Here is a 25,740-nt window from a genome sequence, read left to right as displayed (position 1 = left end):
AGGCTTAAGAAGGGGATATATACCTTCAAGCTAGATAACAGGCTGAACACTTGAGCCTCTTGGAAAGCTAAATCAATAAATATTTGTAACTCACTACTAAAGCACTGAATAGCTCTGTGGATGATATTTTGAGCCCCTTCTTTGGAGAAGTAGGTGTGGGAAGATGAGTGTACTATGAATGATTTGGGGTGTTATTTAACTAAGGGCTCCTGGCAGAAGTAGACCTTGGAAAAATATGTTGCAAGAGATGTCATTTTGTGTTCTCTGGGAAACGAAGATTTTTGTCAGTGAAGTTTGATCCATTGTAAGGCTCACCTGCTTGGAGAAGGTATGGCATAAAGTGTGGTTTTATGGCTCCCTTAGTGTCTCATTTTATTCCCATAACACTATTTCTATATCGGGGTAGCCTTCCCAGTGCAGTACCAGGGAGCACAGGGAGGTTGTACATGGCACAGGGAGCAGGTCTGTACTTGCTGAGGCCAGAAGTTTGTTTGGCACAGGAGAGTGGGCAGCCCCAGCATAGCAGACGCAGTGGGAGGGCAGGATAGGCTTTGTAATCCCCTGAAGTGTTTTGCTGGCATCCAGTAAAGTTCAGGGGCTTCTGAAACCTGAGGGGGATGGGTTGTTTGTTTACACTAAAATCTTTCTCTAGTAATCTTGAGGCTTAATTTGTTTTGCACAAATTTTCCAGCACCCTTTTTGAGCTCAACTCTTCACATTTATGGTGTCCTGTGACCGAGTCCTGCAGCCTAGCCACCTCTTGCATGAAGAAATTGCCAGTGGGGGGAGTTTGGGTTTGTTTTTCTCCAGAATTTTCAGCGATCTGTAAGCACGGACCTTTAGCTTCCCTCCTGGAGCCATCTTTCTGTTAGCAATGCTGTATGGACAGACAGCAACATGGAGCCTTCACACAGCCCAGAGAGTATGGCTGGGAGACAAAAATGATTTCCTGGAGTGTAAAACACTACAGGCATTCAAGCTAGCAATTTTTGCTCTTTGATCTGTTAGCATTTAGTTGGAAAGAAATTGCACACTTGCTCTTGCTGCCCTTTTGTGAAGATGAAAGCAAAGACTCAAAGGTGTTTTCCTTTCTAGCTGTGAAATCTTCTTCCTGGAATGAGTAAAAACACGGCTGAGTGGATCATAGACTCAGTTCTTATGAAGAACCACGAATGCATTTAAAAGCACATATGTTCTTTGGTTTTCAGGTCTTGGGAGATACCAGTGGTTGAAATCCCAAATAGTAAAGACAGTGTTTCATATACAGAAGTAAAGGAAAGCTTTTTTGGATCCTTCAGTGAAAACTGGTCTTGAGCTGTCTGCTGTCTTAAAGAGCAGGATCAAGGAGCATCAGTCCAAGGATGAGTTGGATTCTGTCTCGTTTCCCTTGCATGCTGTGCTGTTGCTTCTGAATTTTCCGGACAATATTTTCAAAGCAGATTAGAAATCTGCTTCAGTGAATAGTTTGCACTGTAACTGCCAATATTTTATTAGCATTTTTCCTGAAGCTCACTCTTATCTGCAAATGTCTGTAAGCACAAATGGAGTATTAGTAAGGTTGAGCACAAACGGAGTATTAGCAAGGTTGACCGCTATAAAACCGACACCCGGTACAGTCCTGATAAAATGTCCCCCCACGAGTAATATTTTGAAAGGCTTTTGTTTCACTGATTTTTAAAATATTTAGCCTGAGTGCCACTGTCTGTGACAGAATGTTTAAATAATGTAACAGCAGAAAAAGATAAACATCATCCATAAAAAACAGCAGTTGCCCAGCTGGAGAGATTAAGGCAGTGTTACGACACTAGACCTAGAGAAAAAGACAAACTTTTTCTCTCAGAAGTAGAGGTGAACAGGAGGGGTCTCATGCTCTTTCAATAATGTATATGCATTATTTTAGGCAAAGGGAAAAACAAATCCCCAAACAGACTATTTAGTAGAGACTGTTCTCTTCATAACTTTTTTTTTTCTTCTCTAATTGAAAGAGCCTCCATTTGGATGCTGCTGCTGACAGACCACAAGGAGATCATCAGCTCTAGGTCTGCAGGAGGCTTTCTGAACTGATCCCAGCTCTGGCAGCACCAAAGAGGCAGGAGCAGCCTTCTGACATTCGAGGTACAGATGTGGGCAGTGTTGGCATATCGCATGTAGATTAGCAAGCAGCTCCCGGGCTCTGCCTGAGCTTGAACTGACTGGGAGATGTGGGGTGATGGGAATGAGTGTCCACAGGCTTGGCAGAGTCCAACACACAAACCCAACAAATTCCACATTAAGAAGATTTTGCACTTTATGAACATCTTGCAAGCACAGATTTTATTTATAAAGATTAAATTGATGGCTTCAGCTGTGAGTTTTGCCCACCAGCACAGTAAATGAGTGCTTGTAGCAGCAAGAGCCCCTCAGATTGGTAGGGGGTTGTGGCTGGGGTGTGTGTGCTGAGGAATATGGGACAGACACAAAATGAAACAGAAAAAAACACTTTGAACTGGGTGCATTTCTAAAAAGACAATAATGTTCTGGGAATTTAAATACAACCCCCCCCTTGAAAAATTAACAACAACAAAAAAAAAAGGCAAGAAAAATCCTCTAAATCATAGTCCATATTCAATGACTATTTATATGCCTGCTGAACATTATGGGCTTGAAAATGCTGCTGCCTGCAAAGAAGAAAGCCCATTCTGCCTGGCTCTGGCTAGGAGGAATATGCCATTTTAGAGAAAACAAGTGTGTAAATTCAGAGCCTCCCACAGGGAGGGAGGAGAAATGCCTCGACTGGCACACCTCCCCATCCTCTAGTTTCCCAGTGGCTGGACTTGGCACTGCCAGCAAGAGCTTGGTGCTGTCATTGCTTTCCTTCTGGGGTGAGGGATGCTGAGCTCATAGGGATAGGCATGGACTTTGTGTCTTCAGCCCCAGGGGAGAGAAGATCTGGCCTCCAAGAGCTGCCCCCTTTCACCATGTTGTCTCCATGGCCACATTTAGCTGAGAGCCTTGCCAAATGCCCTGGTGTAAGAGTAGAAGCTGAGGCTCAGGTGCTGAGGAGACAAGGCAAGGCTGAGGCATATGGTTACAAATGCACTAGGGAGGTGAGGGGGAAGGTCTCTAGCACAACAGATGTGAGTTATTTATCTGAACAGGGGTATCTAGAGCAATTTGAGATGCCATAGAGAGTACCAGTCATACAAGTCAGCCAGTGCTGGGGTGTAGGACTCCCCAGGGCATCTTGGGTGGCACCAGGTGCTGAGGTTTGGCTGACTGAGTCAAGCCAGAGTTCAGCACATGGGAGATGCTTGCTAAGCAACAGTGAAAAAAGCTAAAATATCCATAAGGCATGTGCACAAGAGCAGCAGATGCTTCTGCTGAAATGAGTGACCTTCTCACACCCCCACCCCGTCCTTTGGGGGCATGTGATGTCTAAACAAACTTCAGTAGCTACTGGAATTACTGATTTCAGGATTTTTAAAAATCCTGAAACTTTGAAAAATGTGAGCCCAGACACTTGAGAAAAGCCAGAACATGCAATTTAGATTGCATAAGGACAAGTAACTGGGTCCACGTGTGAAACTAATTTAGGTAACTTAAATGATCTTTAGAGGGGTTAACAAATTACAAAGAAAGTAGGGCACTGATTGTTTTATGAAAGATCCATGAGCACTGAAAATAAGTCTAATATCGTGATGTTCAGCTGTGGGTACATAGATCACCAGGCACCATCTCATCTTGTGCCATTTCCCACTTTCATTTTGGCAATGTGTAGTCAGCTAAGCAAGTGAACTGTGGTTTGATCCCTGGTCAGGAGCCAGAGATGGTGATGGTGTAACCTCTCCAGTGTGTGTTCTCGGGTCTCCACATGCTCTCCTTGTGAGAGGTCTGTCCTTCCTCTAAAATCTGTTTCTGCTTTGCAAGATGGTTGCAGGAAAATGCCTAACAAGCGGGAAGGATGTGATCCAATTCTGCTGAAATAGTGAAACTTTTCCTGGTTATGTATGTGAACTTTGAACAGAGCTGCTTATAAACGTTGGTTTGGAGCTGAAGGTGATCAGAAGTGTGCAGTGTCAGGCTGTATATGAGCAACCTTGCTGTTTTCAGGTTACTCTATACCTGGAAGCAATCTACATGCATATACATGTATATATAATTTCCTAGTACAGTCTTTTAGCTGTTCCTTTCATCTATGCAAACAGTTTTGTGAACTTTGAGAATAGTCCTCTGTGCATTAAAATATATTTGCTGTTGAAATGTTAAATCAAACACCAGCTTGAATATTTTTAAAGGTCATAGCCACTGAAGGAAAACACATATTGCATACACCTTTTTGAACTGCTTATTTTTTTATATAAAAAAAGGAATCCTCAAGAATAAGACAATGCTGCAACTTAAATATGTAGAGAGAAGTCTAATTTTGTATTACAGGAATTAAAAAGCATGATGACTGGCATCTTCCACCTACCTTTCATAGGTGATTAACAAAAAAGAACAAAACAAACCAACCAAACAACAACAAAAACCACAAAAGAACGGTGATGATCTTGTTTTAGGAAAAAACAAAGGCATTTAGTAATCCACCTTTGCACTATTTTCTCCATCACTGTGATGTCCAGGAGCATTTCTGGGGTAGGTGCATCAGTGGCCTAAATAAAAGCCAAAGTCTGAGAGCACAGTTCTGCAACCAGGGCTGAATGGTGCAGTGACTTCTCTGGCTGTGGTACTGCAGCTCAGTGAAGCTCTAAATAAATGCTCTGGCTGCTGCAGCAATAAAGCACATTAGACATATGCCAGATAAGCAGGCATTCTCTGCAAAGATACAATATTGTTATATTGGGAAGAATCTCTTCGGTTTTGTCAGGTCACCTGGTTACTGTTAATGTGTGAAATCCCACCTTAATTTGTCTCTTCTGGCTGTCAACAATATGTAAATGTAAATATTTGTAATATTTACAGTAGTTCTAAGCACTCATTTATTTATAAAACAGTGGACCAGTAGAATTGCATGGACTTTGATACTGAAGCTTCTGGATATACTGTATTCTTCTGCTGTATGTTCATGATAAGGAATTACACACCCAAATGATGCATCAGTAGCAGCAGAGGGATAATTGTCCTAAGTGTTTCTCCAAGTAACAGGCACAAAAACGGAGCAGAAAGTTTAAAAGCTTGCACCAGTTTCAGGTCTCAGAGGAGCAGGCTCCATCAGTTCAGGCTGTCAGCATGGGGCAGTTACAAGCCTGCAGGCTTGGTGCTGCTTCTCTTTACTCGGGTTCAAATGTCCTTAGAGTTCTGGTACATGGATCCATCATCGTCATATCAGAAACTGAGGGGGGTTTATTTGGACTTAAAAATTAATGAGCTAGGAGCTAACAGTCATTAAATACAAGACCAGTCCTTCCGTCCTGTGTGCATTATTAGATATTTTTACTTCCTTTTCCTTAATTGCGAATATTAAACACAGGTGATGATACAACTATTTCCTTCAAGGTAATTAATTCATAACTTTAATGAAAAGCACTCATCAGCTACAGTGGAAAAATCAGGTGAAATTAAAAAAAAAAAAAAAACAAACCACTAATCTTCTCCTTGCTCCTGGAGGTGGGGGTAGGATTCATACAAACTGTGTAAGTTTGCTTTAAAAAATAAAGACAAAAGTGAAGAACTTCATGTAGGTTAGGATTTAAACAGTATTAGTTTTATTTCTCATAAGGACAGCAGGGGTCTGTGATCATTCGCTGTCAGCAGAGCTTAAGGTCTTGAGTTGCCTCCATGGTGGATAGACATTAGTAGATTGGACATTAGGAAGAATTTCTTCATGGAAAAGGTGGTTAGGAATTGGAATAGGCTGTCCAGGGAAGTGGTGGACTCCCCATTCCTGGAGATACTTAAGAGATGTGTAGATGTGGCACTAAGGGGTGTGGTGTAGGTCAGGTTGGTGGGAGGCCCTGAATCCTGCCACCAGGATTTCACGACTCTACTCCAGTCACTGCTTGGAGTGGAAACCATCCAGCAGAGTTTAGTCCTGCAAAGTCCTGGGTGTCTTCCAGTAGTCCTCCACTCCTGCTACAGGGAGCACTCAGCACCTTATGGATCTTGATCAAACTGATTGTAATTAAGGATTTGGATCTGTGTCCCGAGAGGCATACAGTCATCTGTCTTGAATTATTTTATTTTGGTTACTTCTCCTTGAAGCAGGCACAACATGGAAGAGAAAACGCTTGAACGATGCCTAAAAGAAGCAGCATGATTTTTATTAGCCCTTGAATGTATTATGAATTTGTCCATATTCTGATGTAATATTCCTTTTTGTTTCTGTGAGGAAGTCATTAGCTTCCTTGTGCTCTGAATCAAAAACATTTAAATAAGAAAACGTCAGGGCTTTGTGGTGCCAGCACTGACTGAGTTATAATAGTTATTAATTTGACAGACTACCATCATCTAGGCAGAGTCCAATCCTGTAATTAGAATTTCTGTAGTGTAAGCATCTGGTAACAGCACAACATCAATATGCATATGGCTCTACAGGCAGAGTGTTTCAGTAATTCAGAAGAAAGGGTGCCCAAGTCATCTGTGAGGATGCTAGTGGAGGCAACTGGGGGGGAAAATACCATTTGTTTCTACAGCTGTGAGGTTGCTCATTCATCAGCATGCTTTTGCTCTCTGGAAGTACAGAAACGATGCATTCAAGCCTGAGTACCTCCTTGACTCTTATAAGAATATTTTGCACAATCTGGTGCTATAGATGATGTATAAATGTATAAAAAGTGATGTAATTTGTGTACTTTAGGCATGATTGTGAACAGCAGGACTGGTTAACAAAAATTAACTGTGTGTGCTTTTAAATAGCTGAAAATTTGGGAAAGTTCTCTCAAAGTATTTGTATGCTTCAAATGAAGAAAAAACAACAAGAGCAACCAAACATGGTGAAATACTTTAAAATCATTTAACTGAAAAGGAGAATACTGTAGTGCCTAATTAGAAACAAAATGATTTGTCACTATGCTAATATTCATTAACTTGACAGAATGCCACTGTCTGGGCAACATCAAGTTATTGTAATTAGTACTTCTGTGATGTAACTCCTGGGAACAACACAGTCTCAGTGTTTTGCCTCTTTCCTTGCATTTTTATTTGTTTCTTCTTCTGGGTGAAACCTTCCAGGCCATATGAGTGTCCAGTGGAGCTCAAAACCCCCCAAAATTCATTATGCAATAATTTCAGGCTACATAACGTCAATGTGAATGCCTCAAATACTGCAATGCTACACCAAAACGTTATGAGTGGAGTTACAGAGCCTCTTGTTCCTGACACCTCTCGTGTTTGGTGTGGCAGCAAAATGAACGATGTGAGATGCCTTCCCCAGCCCCAGTTCTGCACAGTTTGTGCTGTTGCTGTCTCCTGGCAGTAAAAAGGGGAGGTCATCAGAAAATCAGACCTTGCAGTGCTTGGCTGTGGATTAGCAGCTCTCCTCTGGGTACCGTAAAGGAACTGAAATCATTGGCACTGTGCAGCAGAGCCTTGAATCTTTGTGCGCTCAGTAGTCATATATCACAACCACAGACTAATGAGTGGATGTTTTAAATCAGCTATCTGTAAAAATGTGCGGGGTGAGGTGTAACGTGGAAGGCAAAATGTTTCAGTTCCAGTTACTGCTGGCTTAAGATTTGTATAAATTATTAGAGAGGTGCTGGGAGTGTGTGACTCTTCGCCAAGGCAGGGCAGCCAGCTCTCCCTCTGCTCATTTACTCACATCCTTTGTGAGGAAGACATCTTTTGCCGTATTTTCAGAGCAGCTTTTGCTGAGCTGAACCACCCTGAAGGGCTGAGTAGTGCAAACCGCAGCTGTTATGGCTGAAACCGGAGCAGCTCATTTAGGCAAGAAGCTCAGGATGTTTTAGGATATTAAGGGCTTATTGTAGTGGTTTATTCATGAGGCAGCGCCAGCTCACAGAGGAGGGGAGATTGGATAGGGTAGTGCTGGTGGAGAAATTGAGAATAATGGGACTGGACAATTATCAGCAGGCAATTTAGAAATTTTATAAAGGCTGCGGTCCACCCTTCATTCTTGGGAGATGCATACACACATGCCACAGCCTCATGTAGCCCTTGATGATATTTTGCATCCTCGGCATCATGTCTTAAAAAGGAACGAAGGCTCTCACCCTGGTGGGCTGTGGCTCCGTGGCTGGAGATGTACCGTAGTCCTTTGTACTTTGCAATCTATCCCTCTGAGGGGGGTGCACCTTGGCACTGCAGGGTCTGGCTGTGCTTTGCTCATGTGTTTGTGCTGCTCCACATGCGTCTGTGCCCCAGCAGGCTGTCAGGGTGTTGGCATGAGTTGGGGACCTTGCTTTGGTTACTGCCATGTTCCCCAGGACCTACGTGGAGAGAAGCAGGGACCAGTCTGTCTTAGGGTAGCTTTCTGGCTGACTGCTTAACATCCCATCCCCAAAGAAGCCTTTGCCTAAAATGCACACACACCCCTCCAATCTCTTCTTCAGGGGGAGGAGGAATAGATATACAGCAGGATAAACAGAGGGGAAAGGGTTTTGCTGAGCTTTAAGAACATCTCAATGTTCTGGGGGCTGTCAGACTTACTGAGCCCTTTAGCAGACAAATGGGTAGGCAGTGAGATTAGCGTATTCACGAGTTTCCCAGCAGCTTCTGTCAAAATAAACATTATTTTGTTACCAGAAGAAGCAGCAATGCCTATGCATTGTATAGAAACATGACTATTTTCCCTTCACATTGCGACAGCTCTGGAACAAGAAAAGTCAAATAGCACAATCCGCTTAATTGCACACACTTTAGCTATGATAAACAGGTTGTTTCCAAAAAAGCTTCGGTGTTTTATGAATCGGGATGACATACTTTTGTAACAGCTCAGGTATTGGAAATATGACTTTCCTTGGAAATCGGCAGTAATTACACTCTAAAAACTATTTAAAGGCTTTTAAAATAGTCTTTAATGATTTAGAAGATAATTTGTTTAGAGGTAAACAATTAATTTTGTATTAAGTAGAGTTTCAGGCTAAGTTTAAGACTATCTTGTTCTCCTGAATCTCATAAGCTAGGTATCTGTTTATAATCACAACTGGGATCATCTTAATCTATTTACATAAATATTAAATTTTATTACACATCATAGATTGTTTCCAGTGTCCATAATTTAAAATACTTACTATGTTCTGTTTACTTTACAACTATTCCCCACCATGCACACCAGTATGCACCATTCCACCTCACTGTTTTTCTTGCTACATGAAAAGTTTCTCTACTTTTAAAAAATTGAATAGTTTTTTTTTATTCTTCTCAGGGCTGAACCCTCCCCTTTAGGAAGAAGATGAAGCCAGTAATCCAGAGATCGCTTGGGACATAAGTCTTCTGATTAAAAGACTTCTTTTAGATCAGATATGTAAGACCGTTTCTCGCAGCCCTGGCTAATGCTCTCTTCATGAGGGCCTTCCCTGCAGGAGGTGAGTAGGCTGCTGTTCTGCAGCTGGATGTTCTGCTTGAGAGCTATAAAACCTTTCTTGATGACAAATGCTACTTAACTTCACGTATTTCTAGGATAAGTTTTGGAACAGCAGATTTCAAGCAATGCACCATCCAGTTTAGTTAGTAAATACTATTGCCATGGTATCACCCACAGGCCCTACTTCACTTCTAGCATGTCCCAATACAGTACGTGGGAGAGACTCCTTTCCTCATCAGGGGATCTTCCCTGCAAATGGAGGAGCAGTCAAAAGGCATCAGTAACACAATTTCTATGACAGCTCCTCTCTAACAAGTTCAGAATGTTAAATTGCCAGGACTGGACCCTACTTGCTATATTATTTTGTTATCTGTCTAAATTATTTAGGGAGTCATTATGGAACTGAGAAAAGGTTTGTGACTTTGTTTTACAGCACCAATGCGTGTGTGTGTGTGTGTATATATATATATATATATTTGTCTTCACGCACACCTTGTTAGTGAACACTGTTGAAGTCGAAGAGGAGCCTGATGGATGTTATTTTAATAGCTGGGGCTGATGCCAACGTTCGGACACTGCTATTGCATTTGTACTACGCCTGTCGGGCAGACCTCAGCTGAGTGAAAGCTGACATGATGGTTAAACCAGGGCGACCTTGCTTGTGGAGCCCTATCTGGTGCAAGAGGAAATATTCTCTTCCCCTTATAAAAAGTGATTCTAGCACATACTTTCTGGGATCACAAGGTTGTTTGTGTGTGTCTATCAGATCCCTGAAAACTGTGGATAAGGTGCTTCTTAGGCTGGAGGAAAATCTTTTTCCACTCTACTTGATTTTGAGCAAGGAACTGAGATCAGATCTGCATCCTAGGGAAATGAGCCAGCTTCAAAACTCGTGAATACTCCACGATTAGTCTCTATGTCTCTTCTTCTGGAACTGTACCACCCACTGCAAAGAGGATGTGAACATAAACCTGCCAATTCCAAGGTGAGTGCTTCTGCAAAACGGCTTCAGAGAGAGGATCATTTTCATCCTGGAAATGTTGCGTGGCAATGCAGAGAGAGAAGCCGTAATTTAGAAAAGACAAGGTGCCATTTTACATGAAATATGTGCCTTTAATCGCTTTACAAATGAAATGAGAATAATGAATATTGCAACAATATCATATCTGAATAATCCAATAATAGCTCTGCATGTTCTGGATTATGATCAACTTTCATAAAATATTACATTGGAAAGATAATATTTTTATAGATAAATATAATTTAAAAGGTAATTCTAAAAAAAAAAAAATCTGAGTTAAAGGAAGCCCAGCTCAATGGCTTTCTCAATCTTTATTTTGAAACTGAACAGAAGAAATCTTTTCAGACACTAAATGAAATGTCCAGGGTTCAGCAGTGCCATAGCCACAGGGAGTTATACTTGTGACCATCTCTTACATATACATGGACATCTTGTGAGGAAACTTGCCATTAGCTAATATTTCAGTAGGCTTTTATTATTTTTTCTGTTAGCATTCTGAGAGGAATTAGAAATACAAAGCAATTTTGCTATTCTGCTGCCGGGCTAGTTAATCAAAATTAAATGACTGGAGAGCTCTGCAGATCTCTGATAGCTAGCCAGCATATCTCATTATTCCTTGTTTCTCCCCTTTTTAAGAGACAATTCTGCTTGATGTTTGGCTGTTATGTTGGCTGCCTGTCTAGAAAGCTTGCTTGTAAACGGTTTTTCTTTTGAAAACGTCTCAGCCAGCCTTAGAAAGATTTCTTAAAAAATTGCCAGCAGAGTTTAAAATTGGTTTAAACTGCTCCATAGGTGTTCCAAACGTGGAGATGAGTGGGTGAGGGATGGCTTGAAAGTGAATAGCAATTGGGAACTCTGGAGTTATTGTGTCCTGCTTTACTGTACAACAGCTGAGATTTATCTTAGGTATTAAAGAGTAATCTTTCTGCTTTTGATGATACAAAAGAAATCACTACAAGGGAAAAGATCTCATCATAAACTATGTGCATTTGATTTTATTGCTGTAAAAATCATGAACTAGAAAGTATTCTAGCTGCAGATACAGGGGCTTTTGAAGTACTTACTGCAGCTCATAAACTCCACTCTAGCTATTAGATGTTAATTTTAAAAATGCAGTTAAACTTAACAACTTTACAGGAGGGGTCACAGTAAAGCCAACATACTGATTCTCAACTATGTTGTTAAAGAAGAGCCCTTTTGGGAAATGTAAGCCTGAGTTTGAGATTACAGCACTGTAGCACTCTAGTCCCTGAACAACACAAGGAAAAATGAAGGGAAAAATTGAAGAGCATGAAGCCAGAGGTGAACAAAAAATAACCAAATGTGCTTCTGCAGGAACTGGTATGCAATAAGCCTGCTGGAAAATGGTACCACCATGAGATAAATGCTGGAAAATGGTACCACCATGAGATAAATGCTTTCTGTCATGTGAGACTTCTTCATATCAGTTTTTGTTACCAAAGAGATTGATGACACCTATTCAGGCCTGCTTTTCAGTAAAGATAAACTATGGACCAGGCTGTGACATGACAAGCCTAAACCAAACCCTTTTTAAAGGAAAAATATGCAATGGCGTTTCTTTTAAATGATAGTTCAGATCAGCAGGATCCATTTCAAGCTTGGAAAACCAAGAGAGAGGAACAATTGAGTTATACCTACAGAATAAGTTGCTGTGAGCATTTGAAAATGCTGGAGGAAGAAAAAAAGCATCACGTACACATTGAAGAACAAAGCAATTACATATTAAATGTCTTTGACAGTTTAAAACTCTTGCACTTTCCACAGGAGGAATATCTTGTTGGTTCCTCCTGTTCTGCTGCCCCAGAGATCTGCTACCTGTCCTCTGGTCTGAAAGAAATTGGGAGATCACTGAGGGTATGGCTGGATGCTTCTGCTGTGTACGTTCTGTACTGTTAGAGAGGTGTGAAAGCAGCCAGACACATGGTGTCTTCCATAACTCACTGTTTCCTACTCACATAGCAATAGCAGATAAAAGTCCATTCAGGCCTTTCCTTTTTTAAATCTGTCAACTTTCTATGGTGGGGTTATAGCACTGATGAATAGGGGAGGAGCAACTGACATCATTTACTTGGACTTGTGCAAAGCATTTGTCACTATCCGCTATGATATCCTCGTCTCTAAATTGGAAAGACATGGATTTGATGGATGGGCCACTTGGTGGGTAAGGAGTTGGCTGGATGGTCACACTCAAAGAATTGCAGTCAATGGCACAATGTCCAGGTGGAGACCAGTAACGAGTGATATTCCTCAGGGGCCGCTATTGGGACAGTCACTGTTTAATATCTTTGTTGTTGTCGTCGGTGACATAGGCAGTGACGTTGAGTGCACCCTCAGCAAGTTTGCTGATGACACCAGGCTGTGTGGTGAGGTTGATGTGCTGGAGGGAAGGGATGCCATCCAGAGGGACCTGGACAGGCTTGAGAGGTGGGCCTGTGCAAACCTCATGAGGTTCAACAAGGCCAAGTGCAAGGTCCTGCATCTGGTCTGAGGCAATCCCAAGCATAAATGCAGGTTGAGTGGGGAATGGATTGAGGGCATGAGAAGAATGAGAGGATGAGAAGAACCTGAGGCTTTGCTTGATAAGAAGCTTCACAAGAGTCAGAAATATATGCTTGCAGCCCAGAAAGCCAACCATATCCTGGGCCACATCAAAAGCAGCGTGGCCAGCAGGCTGAGAGAGGTGATTCTCCCTCTCTGCTCTGCTTTAATGAGATCCCACCTGGATTGTTGTGTTCAGCTCTGAGGCCCCCAGCACAACAAGGGCATCGACCTATTAAAGTGGGTCCAGAGGAGAGCCACAGAGATGATCAGAGGGCTGGAGCACCTCTCTTATGAAGATCGGCTGAGGGAGTTGGGGTTGTTAAGCCTGGAGAAGAGAAGGCTCCACGGAGACCTTATGGCAGCCTTCTAGTACCCAAAGAGGGCCTACAGGAAAGCTGGGGAGGGACTCTTTGTCAGGGACAAAGGAGGGATGATATTAAACTAAAAGAGAGTATATTTTTATTAGATATGAGAAAGCAGTTCTTTACTCTGAGGGTGGTGAGGCACTGGACCAGGTGTTGCCCAGAGAAGCTGTGGATGCCCCATCCCTGGAGGTGCTCAAGGCCAGGCTGGATGGGGCTTTGGGCAGCCTGGTCTGGTGGGAGGTGTCCCTGCCCATGGCGGGGGACTGGAACTAGATGATCATTAAGGTTTCTTCCAACACAAACCATTCTATGATTCTAAAATGCAGTTCTTAACTAAATTATCATCAATTTTGCATTTATGTCACCTTGAATTGTAGAAAGCTGGTAGATGATGTTCACAGGGGCTTCATAAAAGTACTATGTTGTCCAGGAGAGGTCTTTCCTCATTTAACCTTTAAAAATACATAGAATGCATACTAGTATCCTAAAACCATCATCATCATTTGCGTATATACTGTGGTAAAATTGATGCTTTGGAACAATTACTGGAGTCCAAAGGTCACAGAGCAGACAGCTAAGCCCTATTTTGCTGATCACACCTCTGTTTCAGCTGTTATCAGCAGAATAATTGCTGGCATGAGTTGTATCACTTCTGGAAATATTTATTCCAAGGTGAATGAGCAGTAAATGTGACTTCTCAAAATAAATGTGGCTCATTCAAATATACATTCCCATCAGAGTAACTTCCTGACATTAAATCAAGTGGTTTCTATTGCCTCTTTCAGTTCCTTCAATCAAAATGATTTCTGATAGGAAATTTTCAGTTGCACTATGGGACATGAAAAGATAACAGCGTACCTTGTTAAATAGCTGTGTTATAACAATTAATTATAATAATTTTTCTTTACTGATGAATGAGCACAAGATTAATTCCTTCCCCTTTAGATCTCTGTTCAGTTTGTTCCAGGCTGTTAGACAAACAGCATGATGTATTTCGCAGAAGAGGTTTTTATTATCACCTATAACCTCCACAACACAAATTGCGTAACCTTTCCTAAAAATAGGAGGGGAAAAAAAAAGTAATTTCGAAAATATATTTTTAAAATGTTATTGTCATATTTCCAAGGGGAATGACTTAACTACCCAACCTTCTCCCCTGCAACCTTCTGCTCGGCAGAGAAGCTTTGCCTGACAAATGCTGATGTGAGTCTGTGGTGGGTACACGAGTGTGACGTGGTGAAGGGCTCTGGGTGATGTTTTGGCAACTCCTGACCTTGTGTTTAACACCCTGGGGACTTGCCTAAGGGAAGAATCCCTAAAAGCTATCAGCTAACCCCAAACTAGTCTCATCTCCAGATAAACTTTAAAGTGAGAATAGAAACGTAAAGTGTAAGAAACCTGCTCCTTTGTTCAAAGACGGGCAGAACAATGAAATGACAGAAGACAACGCCTGTAATTCTCATTTTGCTTTGACTTCAAGGAGATTTCGGTTACAACCATCTAAAGTTTATAAAAAAGATGGAGAGCACCTTTTTTTTTTCATTATCAGTCAGATAATGACAGGATGAGGGGGAATGGTTTTAAACTAGAAGAGTTTAGATTAGAGGTTAGGAGAAAATTCTTCACTCAGAGGGTGGTGAGGCACTGGACTGGCACAGGCTGCCAGAAAAGTTGTGGATGCCCCATCCCTGGAGGTGTTCAAGACCAGGTTGGATGGGGCCCTGGGTAAACTGATCTAGTGGGTGGCATCCCTGCCCATGGCAGTGGGGTTGGAACCAGGTGATTTTGAAGTCTCCTCCAACTTGAGCCATACTTTGAAGAGGACTAACAAGCCAAACGTATAAGATCATCAGATGAGCTGCTGAGGTTACTGCTCACTCAGGGCTTTACTGAAGTTGCCTGCAAATTCATCAGATTCATTTACAGCAAAAACTTGCAGAAATATGCTCGTGAGTGGTCAGTCTGTGTCTGTGAGGTCAGACTCCATAATGAAGTTAATGAGCTCTTGGCTTATTTATCAGGCTCATTGCACATCTTATTACCCAAAGGGCCTATGCCTTGTCATGATCTGCAGTACTCAGGGCTGTACTCAGTAATAATATGCCCTGCTGGGAATGGGTTAGGGGAGGTCAAGGTCTTAAATATGTCTCTGCGTGTCTATGTGCCCCTGACCCTTCGTGTTTGTGCTCTATGGGTAACGGCTGGCTGATGGACTGCCTGGTCCTGAGGCAGCGGGATGATGCCCATTGGGAGCTATAGCCTGTATGAGGATTTGGTGAGGATGGCCACAGGGAAGAAATCCCTGCTTACACTCTGGTATTTCTAGGAGTTAGCCAGGGATGTTCCACATGAAAAGAATGTTTTAAGATACAGCTGTTCAAAAGCAGTTATCCTTTCCCTTCAGAGGCAGCTGCTCTTAGCCTTTATTTATTTAAATTAATAAAACTTGATGAAAAATGGACTTGCCCTCTCTATAGGGCAATTTAGAAGTAATGGAAAATCCCACTTCTCCTTTTTAATTATTTTTGTTGTTATTTTTTAATTTGAGTCATTAAAATTGACTCTGCAATACAGAGACTAAATAGGGTTAGTGCATGGGATGGCAGACTAGATTTAAGAGATTTTGAACATGTAGTTATTTGAGGTTTGAGGGGAGGCAGCCTTTATCAATTCTGCTGTTGGAACTGGAGTTGCTCTCTGACAAATATCATTCTTTTCCCCATTCAGCTACCAATATATATATATTTATATATATATATTTATATATATATTGTATTTTGATTTTTGTTTAGTTCAAGCATACGTAATGAAGCATTAATGGAAATTCCGCTCTGTCAAAAATGATGACAAAACTCTGGCAGTGAGAAATCACAGCAAAGGGGTCTGTTTTCCAAAGGACGTGGATATTGCTGAATTTAACTCCATAGAATTGTTTCGGTCTTCCTGCAAGGTTTTCCTGCTAAGTATGTACCCTCTTGATAGTTACTGCTGGCGCAGAATAGAGGCCATGGTGTAAACATTTTCAGTGTTTTTCCACTAAGACCACATGCTGGATATTCTATACCAGTATTGCCTTTATACCTGGTGAGTGCTATTTTTGTTTTCTAGTATAAGGTGAAATCGTTTTGTCCTTTGGGATGGATTTGAATAGGCCAATTTTGTATTTCAAAATCTTGATTGGTGTTACCTCCTGGTGTTTTAGTCTAAAAATTGTGTAATTTCCGCTGCTTCCTAAGCTTCAACAACTCCCTTAGGTATCTTGCCTGCGTCTCCATGGCGTCTAGAAAGCTTACAAGCTTTCATCACAAATCTGTTTCTTACTCATGCCAGCAGGTTCATTAGTGTGAGTTGGATGAGATATGTAAGGATAAATTAAAGAATTTCACTCTGGTTATTGCAGTCTCACCCACAATGACAAAAGAGTTGACAAAATCTGTAAATTTAACAAATTTTCCTAGTGTCTTGTAGCTGTGTGACTTTGTCATTGGTGATGCTTGTTCTGCATAGTTGGTGTAAGCGTGCATCCTACCCTGTTACTTATCTACACTGTTAAAAACCAATTACTGAGCCTGTAGTTTTGTTGTTGTCATATCCAGAAAATCTGGCTTTCGTGAGCTTTTTTTTTTTTTTTTCTAGGTGTCGTGGCTGGACACAGAGCTTTGGGCTCAGGTGGGATAGCTAACAGATGGCGAGAGGGCATCTGCCCCCCTGGCCTCACTCTTCCAGCTGCAAATTACCATCTCCAGTTGAGCTGTTATTTGACTGTGCACTTAACCTTTTTCCTCCGTGGGCATCAAATCTTTAGCCCTGGTGTTGAAGTCTGGATTAGCATGGTGGGGTGCTGTAGTGGGTTTACGTGGCAAGGTTTGGTAGCAGGGGGCCATAGGGGTGGTTTCTGTGAGAAAGATCTAGAAGCCGCCCCATGTTTGGGAAGGGCCCCGTTGTTTTCCAGATCTGAGCCAATAAGCGATGTTGTTTTGCGCCTCTGTGAGAGCATATTTAAGACAGGGAAAAAAACGCTGCGACACACAGCAGCCGGGAGAGTCAAGGGAGTGAGAAACAGCCTTGCAGGTGCCAAGGTCAGTGTAGAAGGAGGGGGAGAGGTGCTCCAGGCGCCGGAGCAGAAGTCCCCTGCGGCCTGTGGTGAGGACCATGGTGAAGCAGGATGTCCCCCTGCAGCCCACGGAGTACCACGGTGGAGCAGGGTTTCACGCTGCAGCCCGTGGAGGAGACCACGGTGGAGCAGGTGGCCCTGCACCGACGGAGGCTGCCGCCTGTGGAAGACCCCTGCCGGAGCAGATTCCGGGCCGGACCTGTAGCCCGTGGAGAGGAGACCACGCAGGAGCAGGTGACCTGGCAGGAGCTGCTGCCCGTAGGGGAGCCAGGTTGGAGCAGTTTTCTCCTGAGGGATGGACCCCGTGGTACGGACCCATATCTGGAGCAGTTCTGGAAGAGATGCTGCCTGTGGGAAGCCCACGCCGGATCAGTTCGTCAAGGACTGCATCCCGTGGGTGGGACCCCACAGCACAGGGGACGAGAGTGACCGAGAAGGAGCGGCAGAGAAGTGCTGTAGACTGACCATAACCCCCATTCCCCCATTTCCCTGCGCCGCTCGGGGGGAGGAGGTGGAAGAGGGTGGATGGGGGGGGAGGCGCTTTTGGTTTCTTTCCTTTGTTTCTCACTTCTCTAGCTTGTTAGTAATGAGCAATAAATCTTACTATCTGTCTTCTTATGCTGAGTCTGGTTTGCCCGTTACACTAATTATTGCGTGATTTTCTCGTCCTTATCTCAATCCTTGAGCCCCTTTCACATATTTTCTCCCCATTCCTCTTTGAGGAGGGGGAGTGAGAGAGCGGCTGTGGTGGAGCTCGGCTGCCCACTCGAGCGGAACCACGACAGGTGCATCTCACTTCTACACTTCGAAGTTGATCTTGTTACTTGTTTGGTCTTATAAGGCCTTTTCCTTTCCTGACCTAGTGTGCCTGCAGCCCTACCACTGAGTGGCTTATATTAAAGTAAATTGATTCATATCAAAGGTGCTGAGATCCTTCAAATGTGACAGAGAGCAGCTAGACACACAGGAGGGCAAGCTCTGTCTGTTCGCAGGGAAACCTTCCACTCACACTGATCACTTCTTTAGAGAACGAAGTTTTACGTTCAAGGATAGAAAAGGTTACCTGAATATTTTAAGGAGAAATCAGTTTCATATAGGTATCCAGAGAGGTATAGGTTTGGACCATATCACAAATAAGAATTGGAGAAAGCTTTCTATACGTGAAACAGTAAAGTAGGACCTCCACTGCCATGTTATCTTTGCTGCTTCCAGTAACTGATATGAGCTTCTGGTAAGCTTCTTGCAATATTAATAATGGTATATGTGTAAAAATATCCATCCTGGCATAGCTCTGTGTGCTGATTAATTGTGATCAGTTTTGCTGGAGAAGATCTCCAAGTCGCCCACGTGATCTGACTAAGAAAAGGCTGAGTGAGATGAGGCTTAGGGATGGCTCCATGGGTTTATGTCTACACTTACAAGCTTTAGAAGGATAGTCTTTTCAAGTGGAGATGATCTGGATACAAAATCAAGAGGAAAATAGGAAAATTCCTTTTCTCTCTCTCTCTCTCTCTCTCTCTCTATATATATATATATATATATATTTACTATATATATTAAATATAATAAAAGAAATGAGGGAAGAATTTTTTGCATTGATCTGTATGGTATGCCACATAGGTTGGCCAAATGGGAAGGGTAACACATAAGAAAAAATCTCTAAAGGTCTGAAAGTAATAAATATATATATATATAGGTTATATCTATGAGCATGTGTATTTAAATCAGGTAGAAAAGAGGGAATAACAGATTCTTTGTAGAAATAAAATATATTGTTGACCTCTCAGAGTAGTAGACGCTTGTTGTATTCCCTGACAGACAAAAAATACCTTAAACGTGCCTTGAAAGTGAGAAACAAACAGCATTTTTTGCCCAAATTTTTTTTTTTAAGGTACATGCTGCTGTAAATATTTTACTGTTTCAAGCAAGCTGGTATCTCCCCTGCCAGAACCTGAAGCAGAGAGATGAATTTCAGAAAACTTTAGTACTCAGAAGTCTATTAATAAGGCCAAATCTGTTTCATTACTGTCTTCAGACACAACCCCAATCAACCCCCTGTGTGAGGAGGGTGGCCCCATCCTTGCAGCAGCCATCATGCCAGAGTCTGCACCTGCTTACCTGCTCCTGCTAGGAGCTGGCAAGGCTGAAGCAGCCCGTCCCTACCTTATGATTGCCTTCTGCAACCCTTCGGAGGTTAAATCAAAGCCACCCAAGGAAACACCAAGAATTAAGGGAATATAATGCACATGCTGGGCTTGGAGCCTGGCCTGACATGGACTGGTATGGTGCTGCATTTAAATGTGAGAAGCATCTTGTGTGTCTGAAAGGATAACCCCATGACATTCAGAAAGACAGGGACATTAATACAAGTGATAGAATGAAGTATACTCAGTCACTTTCTCGATGTGTTTCATGTTTCAGACAGGAGATCCCATAAATAAGGTGATGCTGTATGAAAGTTTTACTACACTGGATTATCTTTTTTCCTTGAGAATCCTTTTTTTTTTTTTTTTTTTTTTAGCTTAAATTTCTGAGTTGTGAAACTTCAGTCACCATTCCTTGTTACTTAGATGGTCTTTTCCAGCTCTGCTCATTTCAGAAAAATAAATATTTAAAAATAAAATCTAAAGTATTTTCAGCCTCTATCTGGGATGAAGAGCTCCTGTTTCATCAGTGCTTACTGAGTCACTTCCTACAGGCCTCCCGAGAACCAGACACCCACGTTCAGCGTTGCCATTGCAGAACAGCAGTATGGAGCTCTGTCAGAGTACAAAAAAGCCCAATCCAAGTGAAAACCAGATCCTGCCTCCTGCACGAGGTACTGTAAGAACAGAGAACTAGACACTGAGCTCTGATTCGGGTGCAGACTCCATGCATACAGGTGCCAGAGAAGAGCCACAAAGGCCACCACAAACCTTCGTTTCTCAGTGACCCGTTCTTGTTTCACACCACATGTCTTTCAAATCAAGTATTTGTTGAGCAGAAACTACCTCTGGGGTGTGACAAAAGCAGGAATAATTTGTCTTTTATGTAAAAATTTAGCAATATCAGAGATTATTTTCTACCTTCATTGTATGCTTTGTGGTTGCCATCTCGCGTGTCATTCTGAGGCTTTCTGCTTAGGCCTCCCTACTTGGGTTTTTTGTTATGACTTCCCCTTGGTGTCTTCATTTCCATGCATGACCTGAATTATATTGGAAGCTGCTATACAGAATTATTTGTGTAGGTCTGTTAGTTGTGCTGGTTCCAGATGCCCCGTGTTCATTTTGTACAACAAATGTGCAGTTCCTCAGGTACTTTTGCTGAGTTATTTTCACACAAATCCTGGAACTGCTGATAGGTTTTTGTTTCGGAATAAATTCCATAAAATACCTTGGTAAATCTGCAACTCCTGCAGTTTTATGTTACTACTGAGTTTACAGGTTCTGCAATCATTCAGAAAAGCCGATAAGGACAAAGGAATCTTTATTAATTTATTATCCATGAGTAAATGGATTCTGAATTCTCTGTCAAGGGGGAGAAAATGCCAGCAGGCTGAAGAGAAAGGGCAGACGGAACCTGTATCTTGCTGTGATCAGTGATTTCCTCTTGCAGCTGATAAACAATTTTTCCTCCTCCTGTGAAAATATTTAACAGAAGAGGGTGACTGGGGATCAAGTGACTGCTCACAGTACTTCCTTCCATCTTTTTCTTCCTCTTGATTATTACTTGCTCTTTCTAAATAGTTTTCTGAGTGTGGACAGCTGAATTCAGGTCTCTGAATCATGCAGGCACTGGTGGAAGAGTGCAAGATTCTCTTAGGAACTTTAAGGCTTGGTGCAGAAAAAGACTACAACTTTTTAAATGGTTGCAGTGCCAGAGCAGCAAGGCTATAGAGAAATATAACTCTGAATTTCTTGCGTATTTTATAGGTTCACACTTTGTGAAAGCCATGTCTAAGAAAAGAGATATGCAATGCATTTCTTCACACCTGAATAGTTAAAAATTATGACATTTAATATCCGAATATTTGTTTCAAAGAACCATGCTACATGCTTCGTGAATGTACTGTGCTTTTAAATAACCAATAAATAGTGCCATCTCAAATGGGATGGATTTATAAAGGCTTAATGCTGTTGGCTGTGCTTTTCTTTGGCCAGTGCTTCCTTCTGAGCAGCCATTTCAAATAGGAGATCTGTGTGCAGCTTTGCAGATTATTTTTCCTCTGAGTTTGCAGTGAGATGGAGGCTTCAGCAAAATCCTTAGAGTAACACTGGCACAGCCTTATTTTTTTAAATGCTGTTCTCTCTAATGTACCATCTAACGTTCACATGCATTAATGCTCTCTGCTCTAATGTCACGGTTAAAGCTAAGGGTACAGAGCTGATGTTACTGCAACTTTTAAGGACCAACCTAATGCTGGGAGTGAGGTGGATTATTCTTGTGGGGAAGAAAAATCACAGTGATATTTTTTAATGGCTTGTAAAGAACATGCAGGTGAGACTGAAATCCTGACTCTGCAAATGACAGGAGTTTGCCTTGCTCAGGCTTCCAAGCCTGTTTAAAGCTAGCCTGCTGCCCCAAAGCAACTCCCTTGTAGTTTCCACTCAATACTGTGTGGCAATTAGGATTTTTTTTTAAACCTTCTCTAGCCTTTCCAGCCTGAGATGTAGTCAGACTGACAATCAGACTTTGATGACATTGAAGAGGGCAGCGTGGAAAAGTTGATTGCACCCTCTGTATCTTCGTCTTCTACACTTTTCCCCAGAATTTTTCCATTTTAGGTGGAATAACACATTTTATTTAGATTTGTATGAACTGCTTCATTTACAGCTCTTACCCTACAAACTGTTTTTCTCTGGTCCCCTTCTGTGGTGTTGAATTCTCCACTGAGCACTATATACTAAGTCAGAATATTTTTCTCACAATATATGATATGTTTATATATATCTTCTCGGATTCCTAAATCGTAGAATCATAGAATTGTTCAGGTTGGAAAAAAATTCTAAGATCATCTAGTCTAACCTTTAATGTTATGAACCATTCAACATTGTGTCTGCACATTTTCCTTGAGGAGTTGTGCCTAACAAGTGTGTCATGGTTGAGGAAAACTCAAGTGTGCAGGGTCCAGGTGGTGGGAGCCAAACACCAGAATATAGGTGTTTCATACCCCTGAAACTTTAAGGATAGTCTTGCTTCTGCAAAATGAAAGTATTATTGATACCGAAATGATTGGACTCCAGCTCTAGCAGTGATAGCTCGGTTGTGTGAAACCTTCACAGTTTTCAGTGCTATGAAAACAAAAATGATTGCTCAGAACATCATGAGTTTTCAGTTTTGTCAGTTAATGTTTGAACAACCTTTTGAAGAAAACATAAATTTGACTAGATAAATAAAGCAAGCCCTATAATATTTAGAAGAAACAATTCAATTGCCTTTAAATGTGAAACTGGAAACCAAATGAGTGTGGAAAAAGAGACAAGATTCTTCATTTCAGTGGGAAATTTTTTTCCTTTTCATCTTTATTTTTTTTTTTCTTCCATGTAAGGATCACCCTGAAACAGATCTGTAGACCTAACAAGGAGCATTAAAAGCTTGCTGGGAGAATCTTCCTATTTCTAGAGTCTCAGGGTGTTTTTCCCTGGCACATATTTTGCTGAGCTTTGCACAGATTTAGGGTCTTAGGATATAAGGTCCATGGATTTCTGCCAAAACAGTTGGCAAAAGAGCAGTGATATTCTTATAGCCTGAGGGTTATTTCTGGTCTGGAAGACTTCAAGAAGTTGTCCTCTGAAAAGACTACAAAAATATCCAAACTATTTATGAAGACTATCCCCTCTCCTCCCCCCCCGCCAATGCAGGCCCAATGGCAGTGGCCTGCAATAGCTTTTCTTCAACAACCCTTTGAAAAGTTGATTTTTTCAGTGAAATTCAACAGAGGAGCCATTAGTGTGTCAAACCAGAGTGGCAGCATGGGCAGAGGGGCTGGGTACTGATTGCTTAATGCACTTTCAATTCCCACCTAAGGTGTTTTTTTCTTTTCTTGCTTTCTTTTTTCTTTCTTTTTCTCTTGCTTGCTTTCTTTTGCTTGCTTTTGTTTTCTTTTGTCTTTTCTTTGTCTTTTGTTTTGTTTACTTTTGTTTACCGTCTTGTTTGTTTTTTATTTTTTCCTTTTGTTTTCTTGCTTTTTATTTCTCTTTTTTCCTGTTTTCTTGTTTTATTTTTTCTTTCATTTTCTTTATTTCTGTTTTCTTTTGTCCTCTTGCTTTCTTTTGTCTTCTCTCTGTTTTTGTTTTCTGCTGTATTCTCACTGTTCTTTTTTTTTCTGTTGTCTTTGTCTTTTGCTTTCTTGCTTTCTTTCTTGCTTTTGTTTGCTTCCTTTCTTTTGGTTTCTTGTTTTCTTTTGATTTCTCACTGTCTTATTTTCTTTTGCTATCTTCCCTTTTCTAGGTAGGCATTCACTGTGTTGGAGATGGCTGGGCCAAGCATCTTTAGGAGTTCACTGATGAGAACTGGGAATGGAAATAGAAAGCATCCACTTCTGTGTGAGTGTTGAGTAGCTGTCTCTGGACCTGTGATTGGAAACTTTACCCATTTCCAACCCTCCCTACTTCTGCATGACTCTGGCATTATATTAACCTCCCCTTTCTCCCCCCACCCCCCAAAAAAAAAAAAAAAAAAAAAAAACCTCTGTCCTTAGCATGCTGTGGGAGCTCTCCCATCCTCTCACCTTACTGTATTTCATATGTGAGGAAAGCTTGAGTTCATCTTCAAGTAGGTGAGACTTTATAGATTTGTTCATTCATTGCCAGAAGTATTTCTGCCTTACCCTGTGACAGCTACACCTTATCCTAATGGATATTGTGTTGTTGTGTACTGCCTGAAGCTCTTCGATCTTGGTCATCATCAGCATTGTTATAGTCCTTTTTTTTTTTTTCTAATTGTTTTATTGGTGCTAAAAAACAAAGATGCAAGAGAAAGGCTGAAAAGCCATTGCATTCAGATCTCCTCTCTTCGATCTTGGGACTTAAAATGCAAAATTCTTCACAGTCTAGTAGTCAATAGAGCTTCCACGAAATGCACTGTGATCATGCTAGCAGAGGAGCATAGTCCATGTTCTCTGAACAGTGGCAGACTCCTTTTACAAGAGCCAGAAAGCAGAAGATAAGGAGAGGTGTATATATATTTTTAAAATGCCTTGAGTCTTGCTTGGACAATTGATGAATAAATCTCTCGTTTGTTCCTCTGAGACGCTTTGTCCCCACAAGAAACCTTCATTCCTCTAAAATGAATCTGGAGTAAAAGAGAAATGATATTTTGTCTGAGAATCACGAAGAGACTTTGAAAGCTTCTATGAAAGTCCATATATTGGCTTACCAAAGTCCGTATTTTGGCTGTAAAGGCAGCTATCCAGCCTCCTATATCAACATCTTGAAAAAAAATCATACAGCCTTCACAATCACCCTCCTCCATTCAAATAAGTTTTCTAACCCATCAAACTAATCACTCTTAAAATTTCACCATTACATAGTCAATTCTGACATGACTAGTTCTTTAAATGTAATTAAAATGTTTTAATTTTAAATTATTAAATGTATTAAATTAAATGTAATAAAAATGTTCTAATTTTTAGAGGAAGCTAATCTGGTCAAAATCTTTTGAGCATTTTTTTTCAGTTTGGTCAGAAAACATCATCCAAGGGTTTGTCTCTGTGTATAGTAGAATAGTTACAATTAAACTTGTCCCTAAAGGCATCTAAAGTTTAACCTGGTGATTGTGGTCAGATACAGAAGATCTAACAGGCCTGGGGTAGGTACAGCAGCTGTGCCTAAAGCCATCTTCTTGGGCTGTTTGGGCAGAAGAGGGGGCAGAGTATGGATAATTTGTTTTCAGCTTGCTATAGTGATGGAGACAATGTTGTTATGATCCTCTCAACACCTGCACAACAGGAGATAAACAGGATCCAGCTAGAGCCCTACCTTTCTCTGGGAGTACCTGAGAACACGTGGACAACTCTCACTACCCCTATGAGGAGGGGAAGAAGTAAAGCAAAGAACAACTCACGGGTTGAGATAAGGATAATTTAATTAAAGGGAATAACGATAATAATAATAATTATTATTATTAAGGAAAGATTACTATTAACTAAACAATTAATCTAAAGAAAAAAAAAGGGAAAAGGAAAAGGGAGGGGGAAGGGGAAAAAAAAGGAAATCAAACAAACAAAACAAATAAA

The 25,740-nt window shown here is 41.4% G+C and overlaps 1 long non-coding RNA gene across 1 annotated transcript; it reads left to right on the top strand.

Annotated features, from left to right (window-relative positions):
• The first annotated feature begins 1,215 nt into the window (after positions 1-1,215).
• On the top strand, positions 1,216-25,142 carry LOC137851812 (uncharacterized). The gene is made up of 3 exons (XR_011093492.1): positions 1,216-2,115; positions 9,305-10,448; positions 23,955-25,142. It is a non-coding gene; the product is annotated as an uncharacterized lncRNA (long non-coding RNA).
• The last annotated feature ends 598 nt before the right edge of the window (positions 25,143-25,740 follow it).

Source organism: Anas acuta, chromosome 2 (assembly GCF_963932015.1).
Source record: "Anas acuta chromosome 2, bAnaAcu1.1, whole genome shotgun sequence".
NCBI classification, from domain to species: Eukaryota; Metazoa; Chordata; class Aves; order Anseriformes; family Anatidae; genus Anas; species Anas acuta.
Note: the sequence above shows the minus strand (reverse complement) of the source record. Positions and strands in the feature narration are given on the sequence as shown.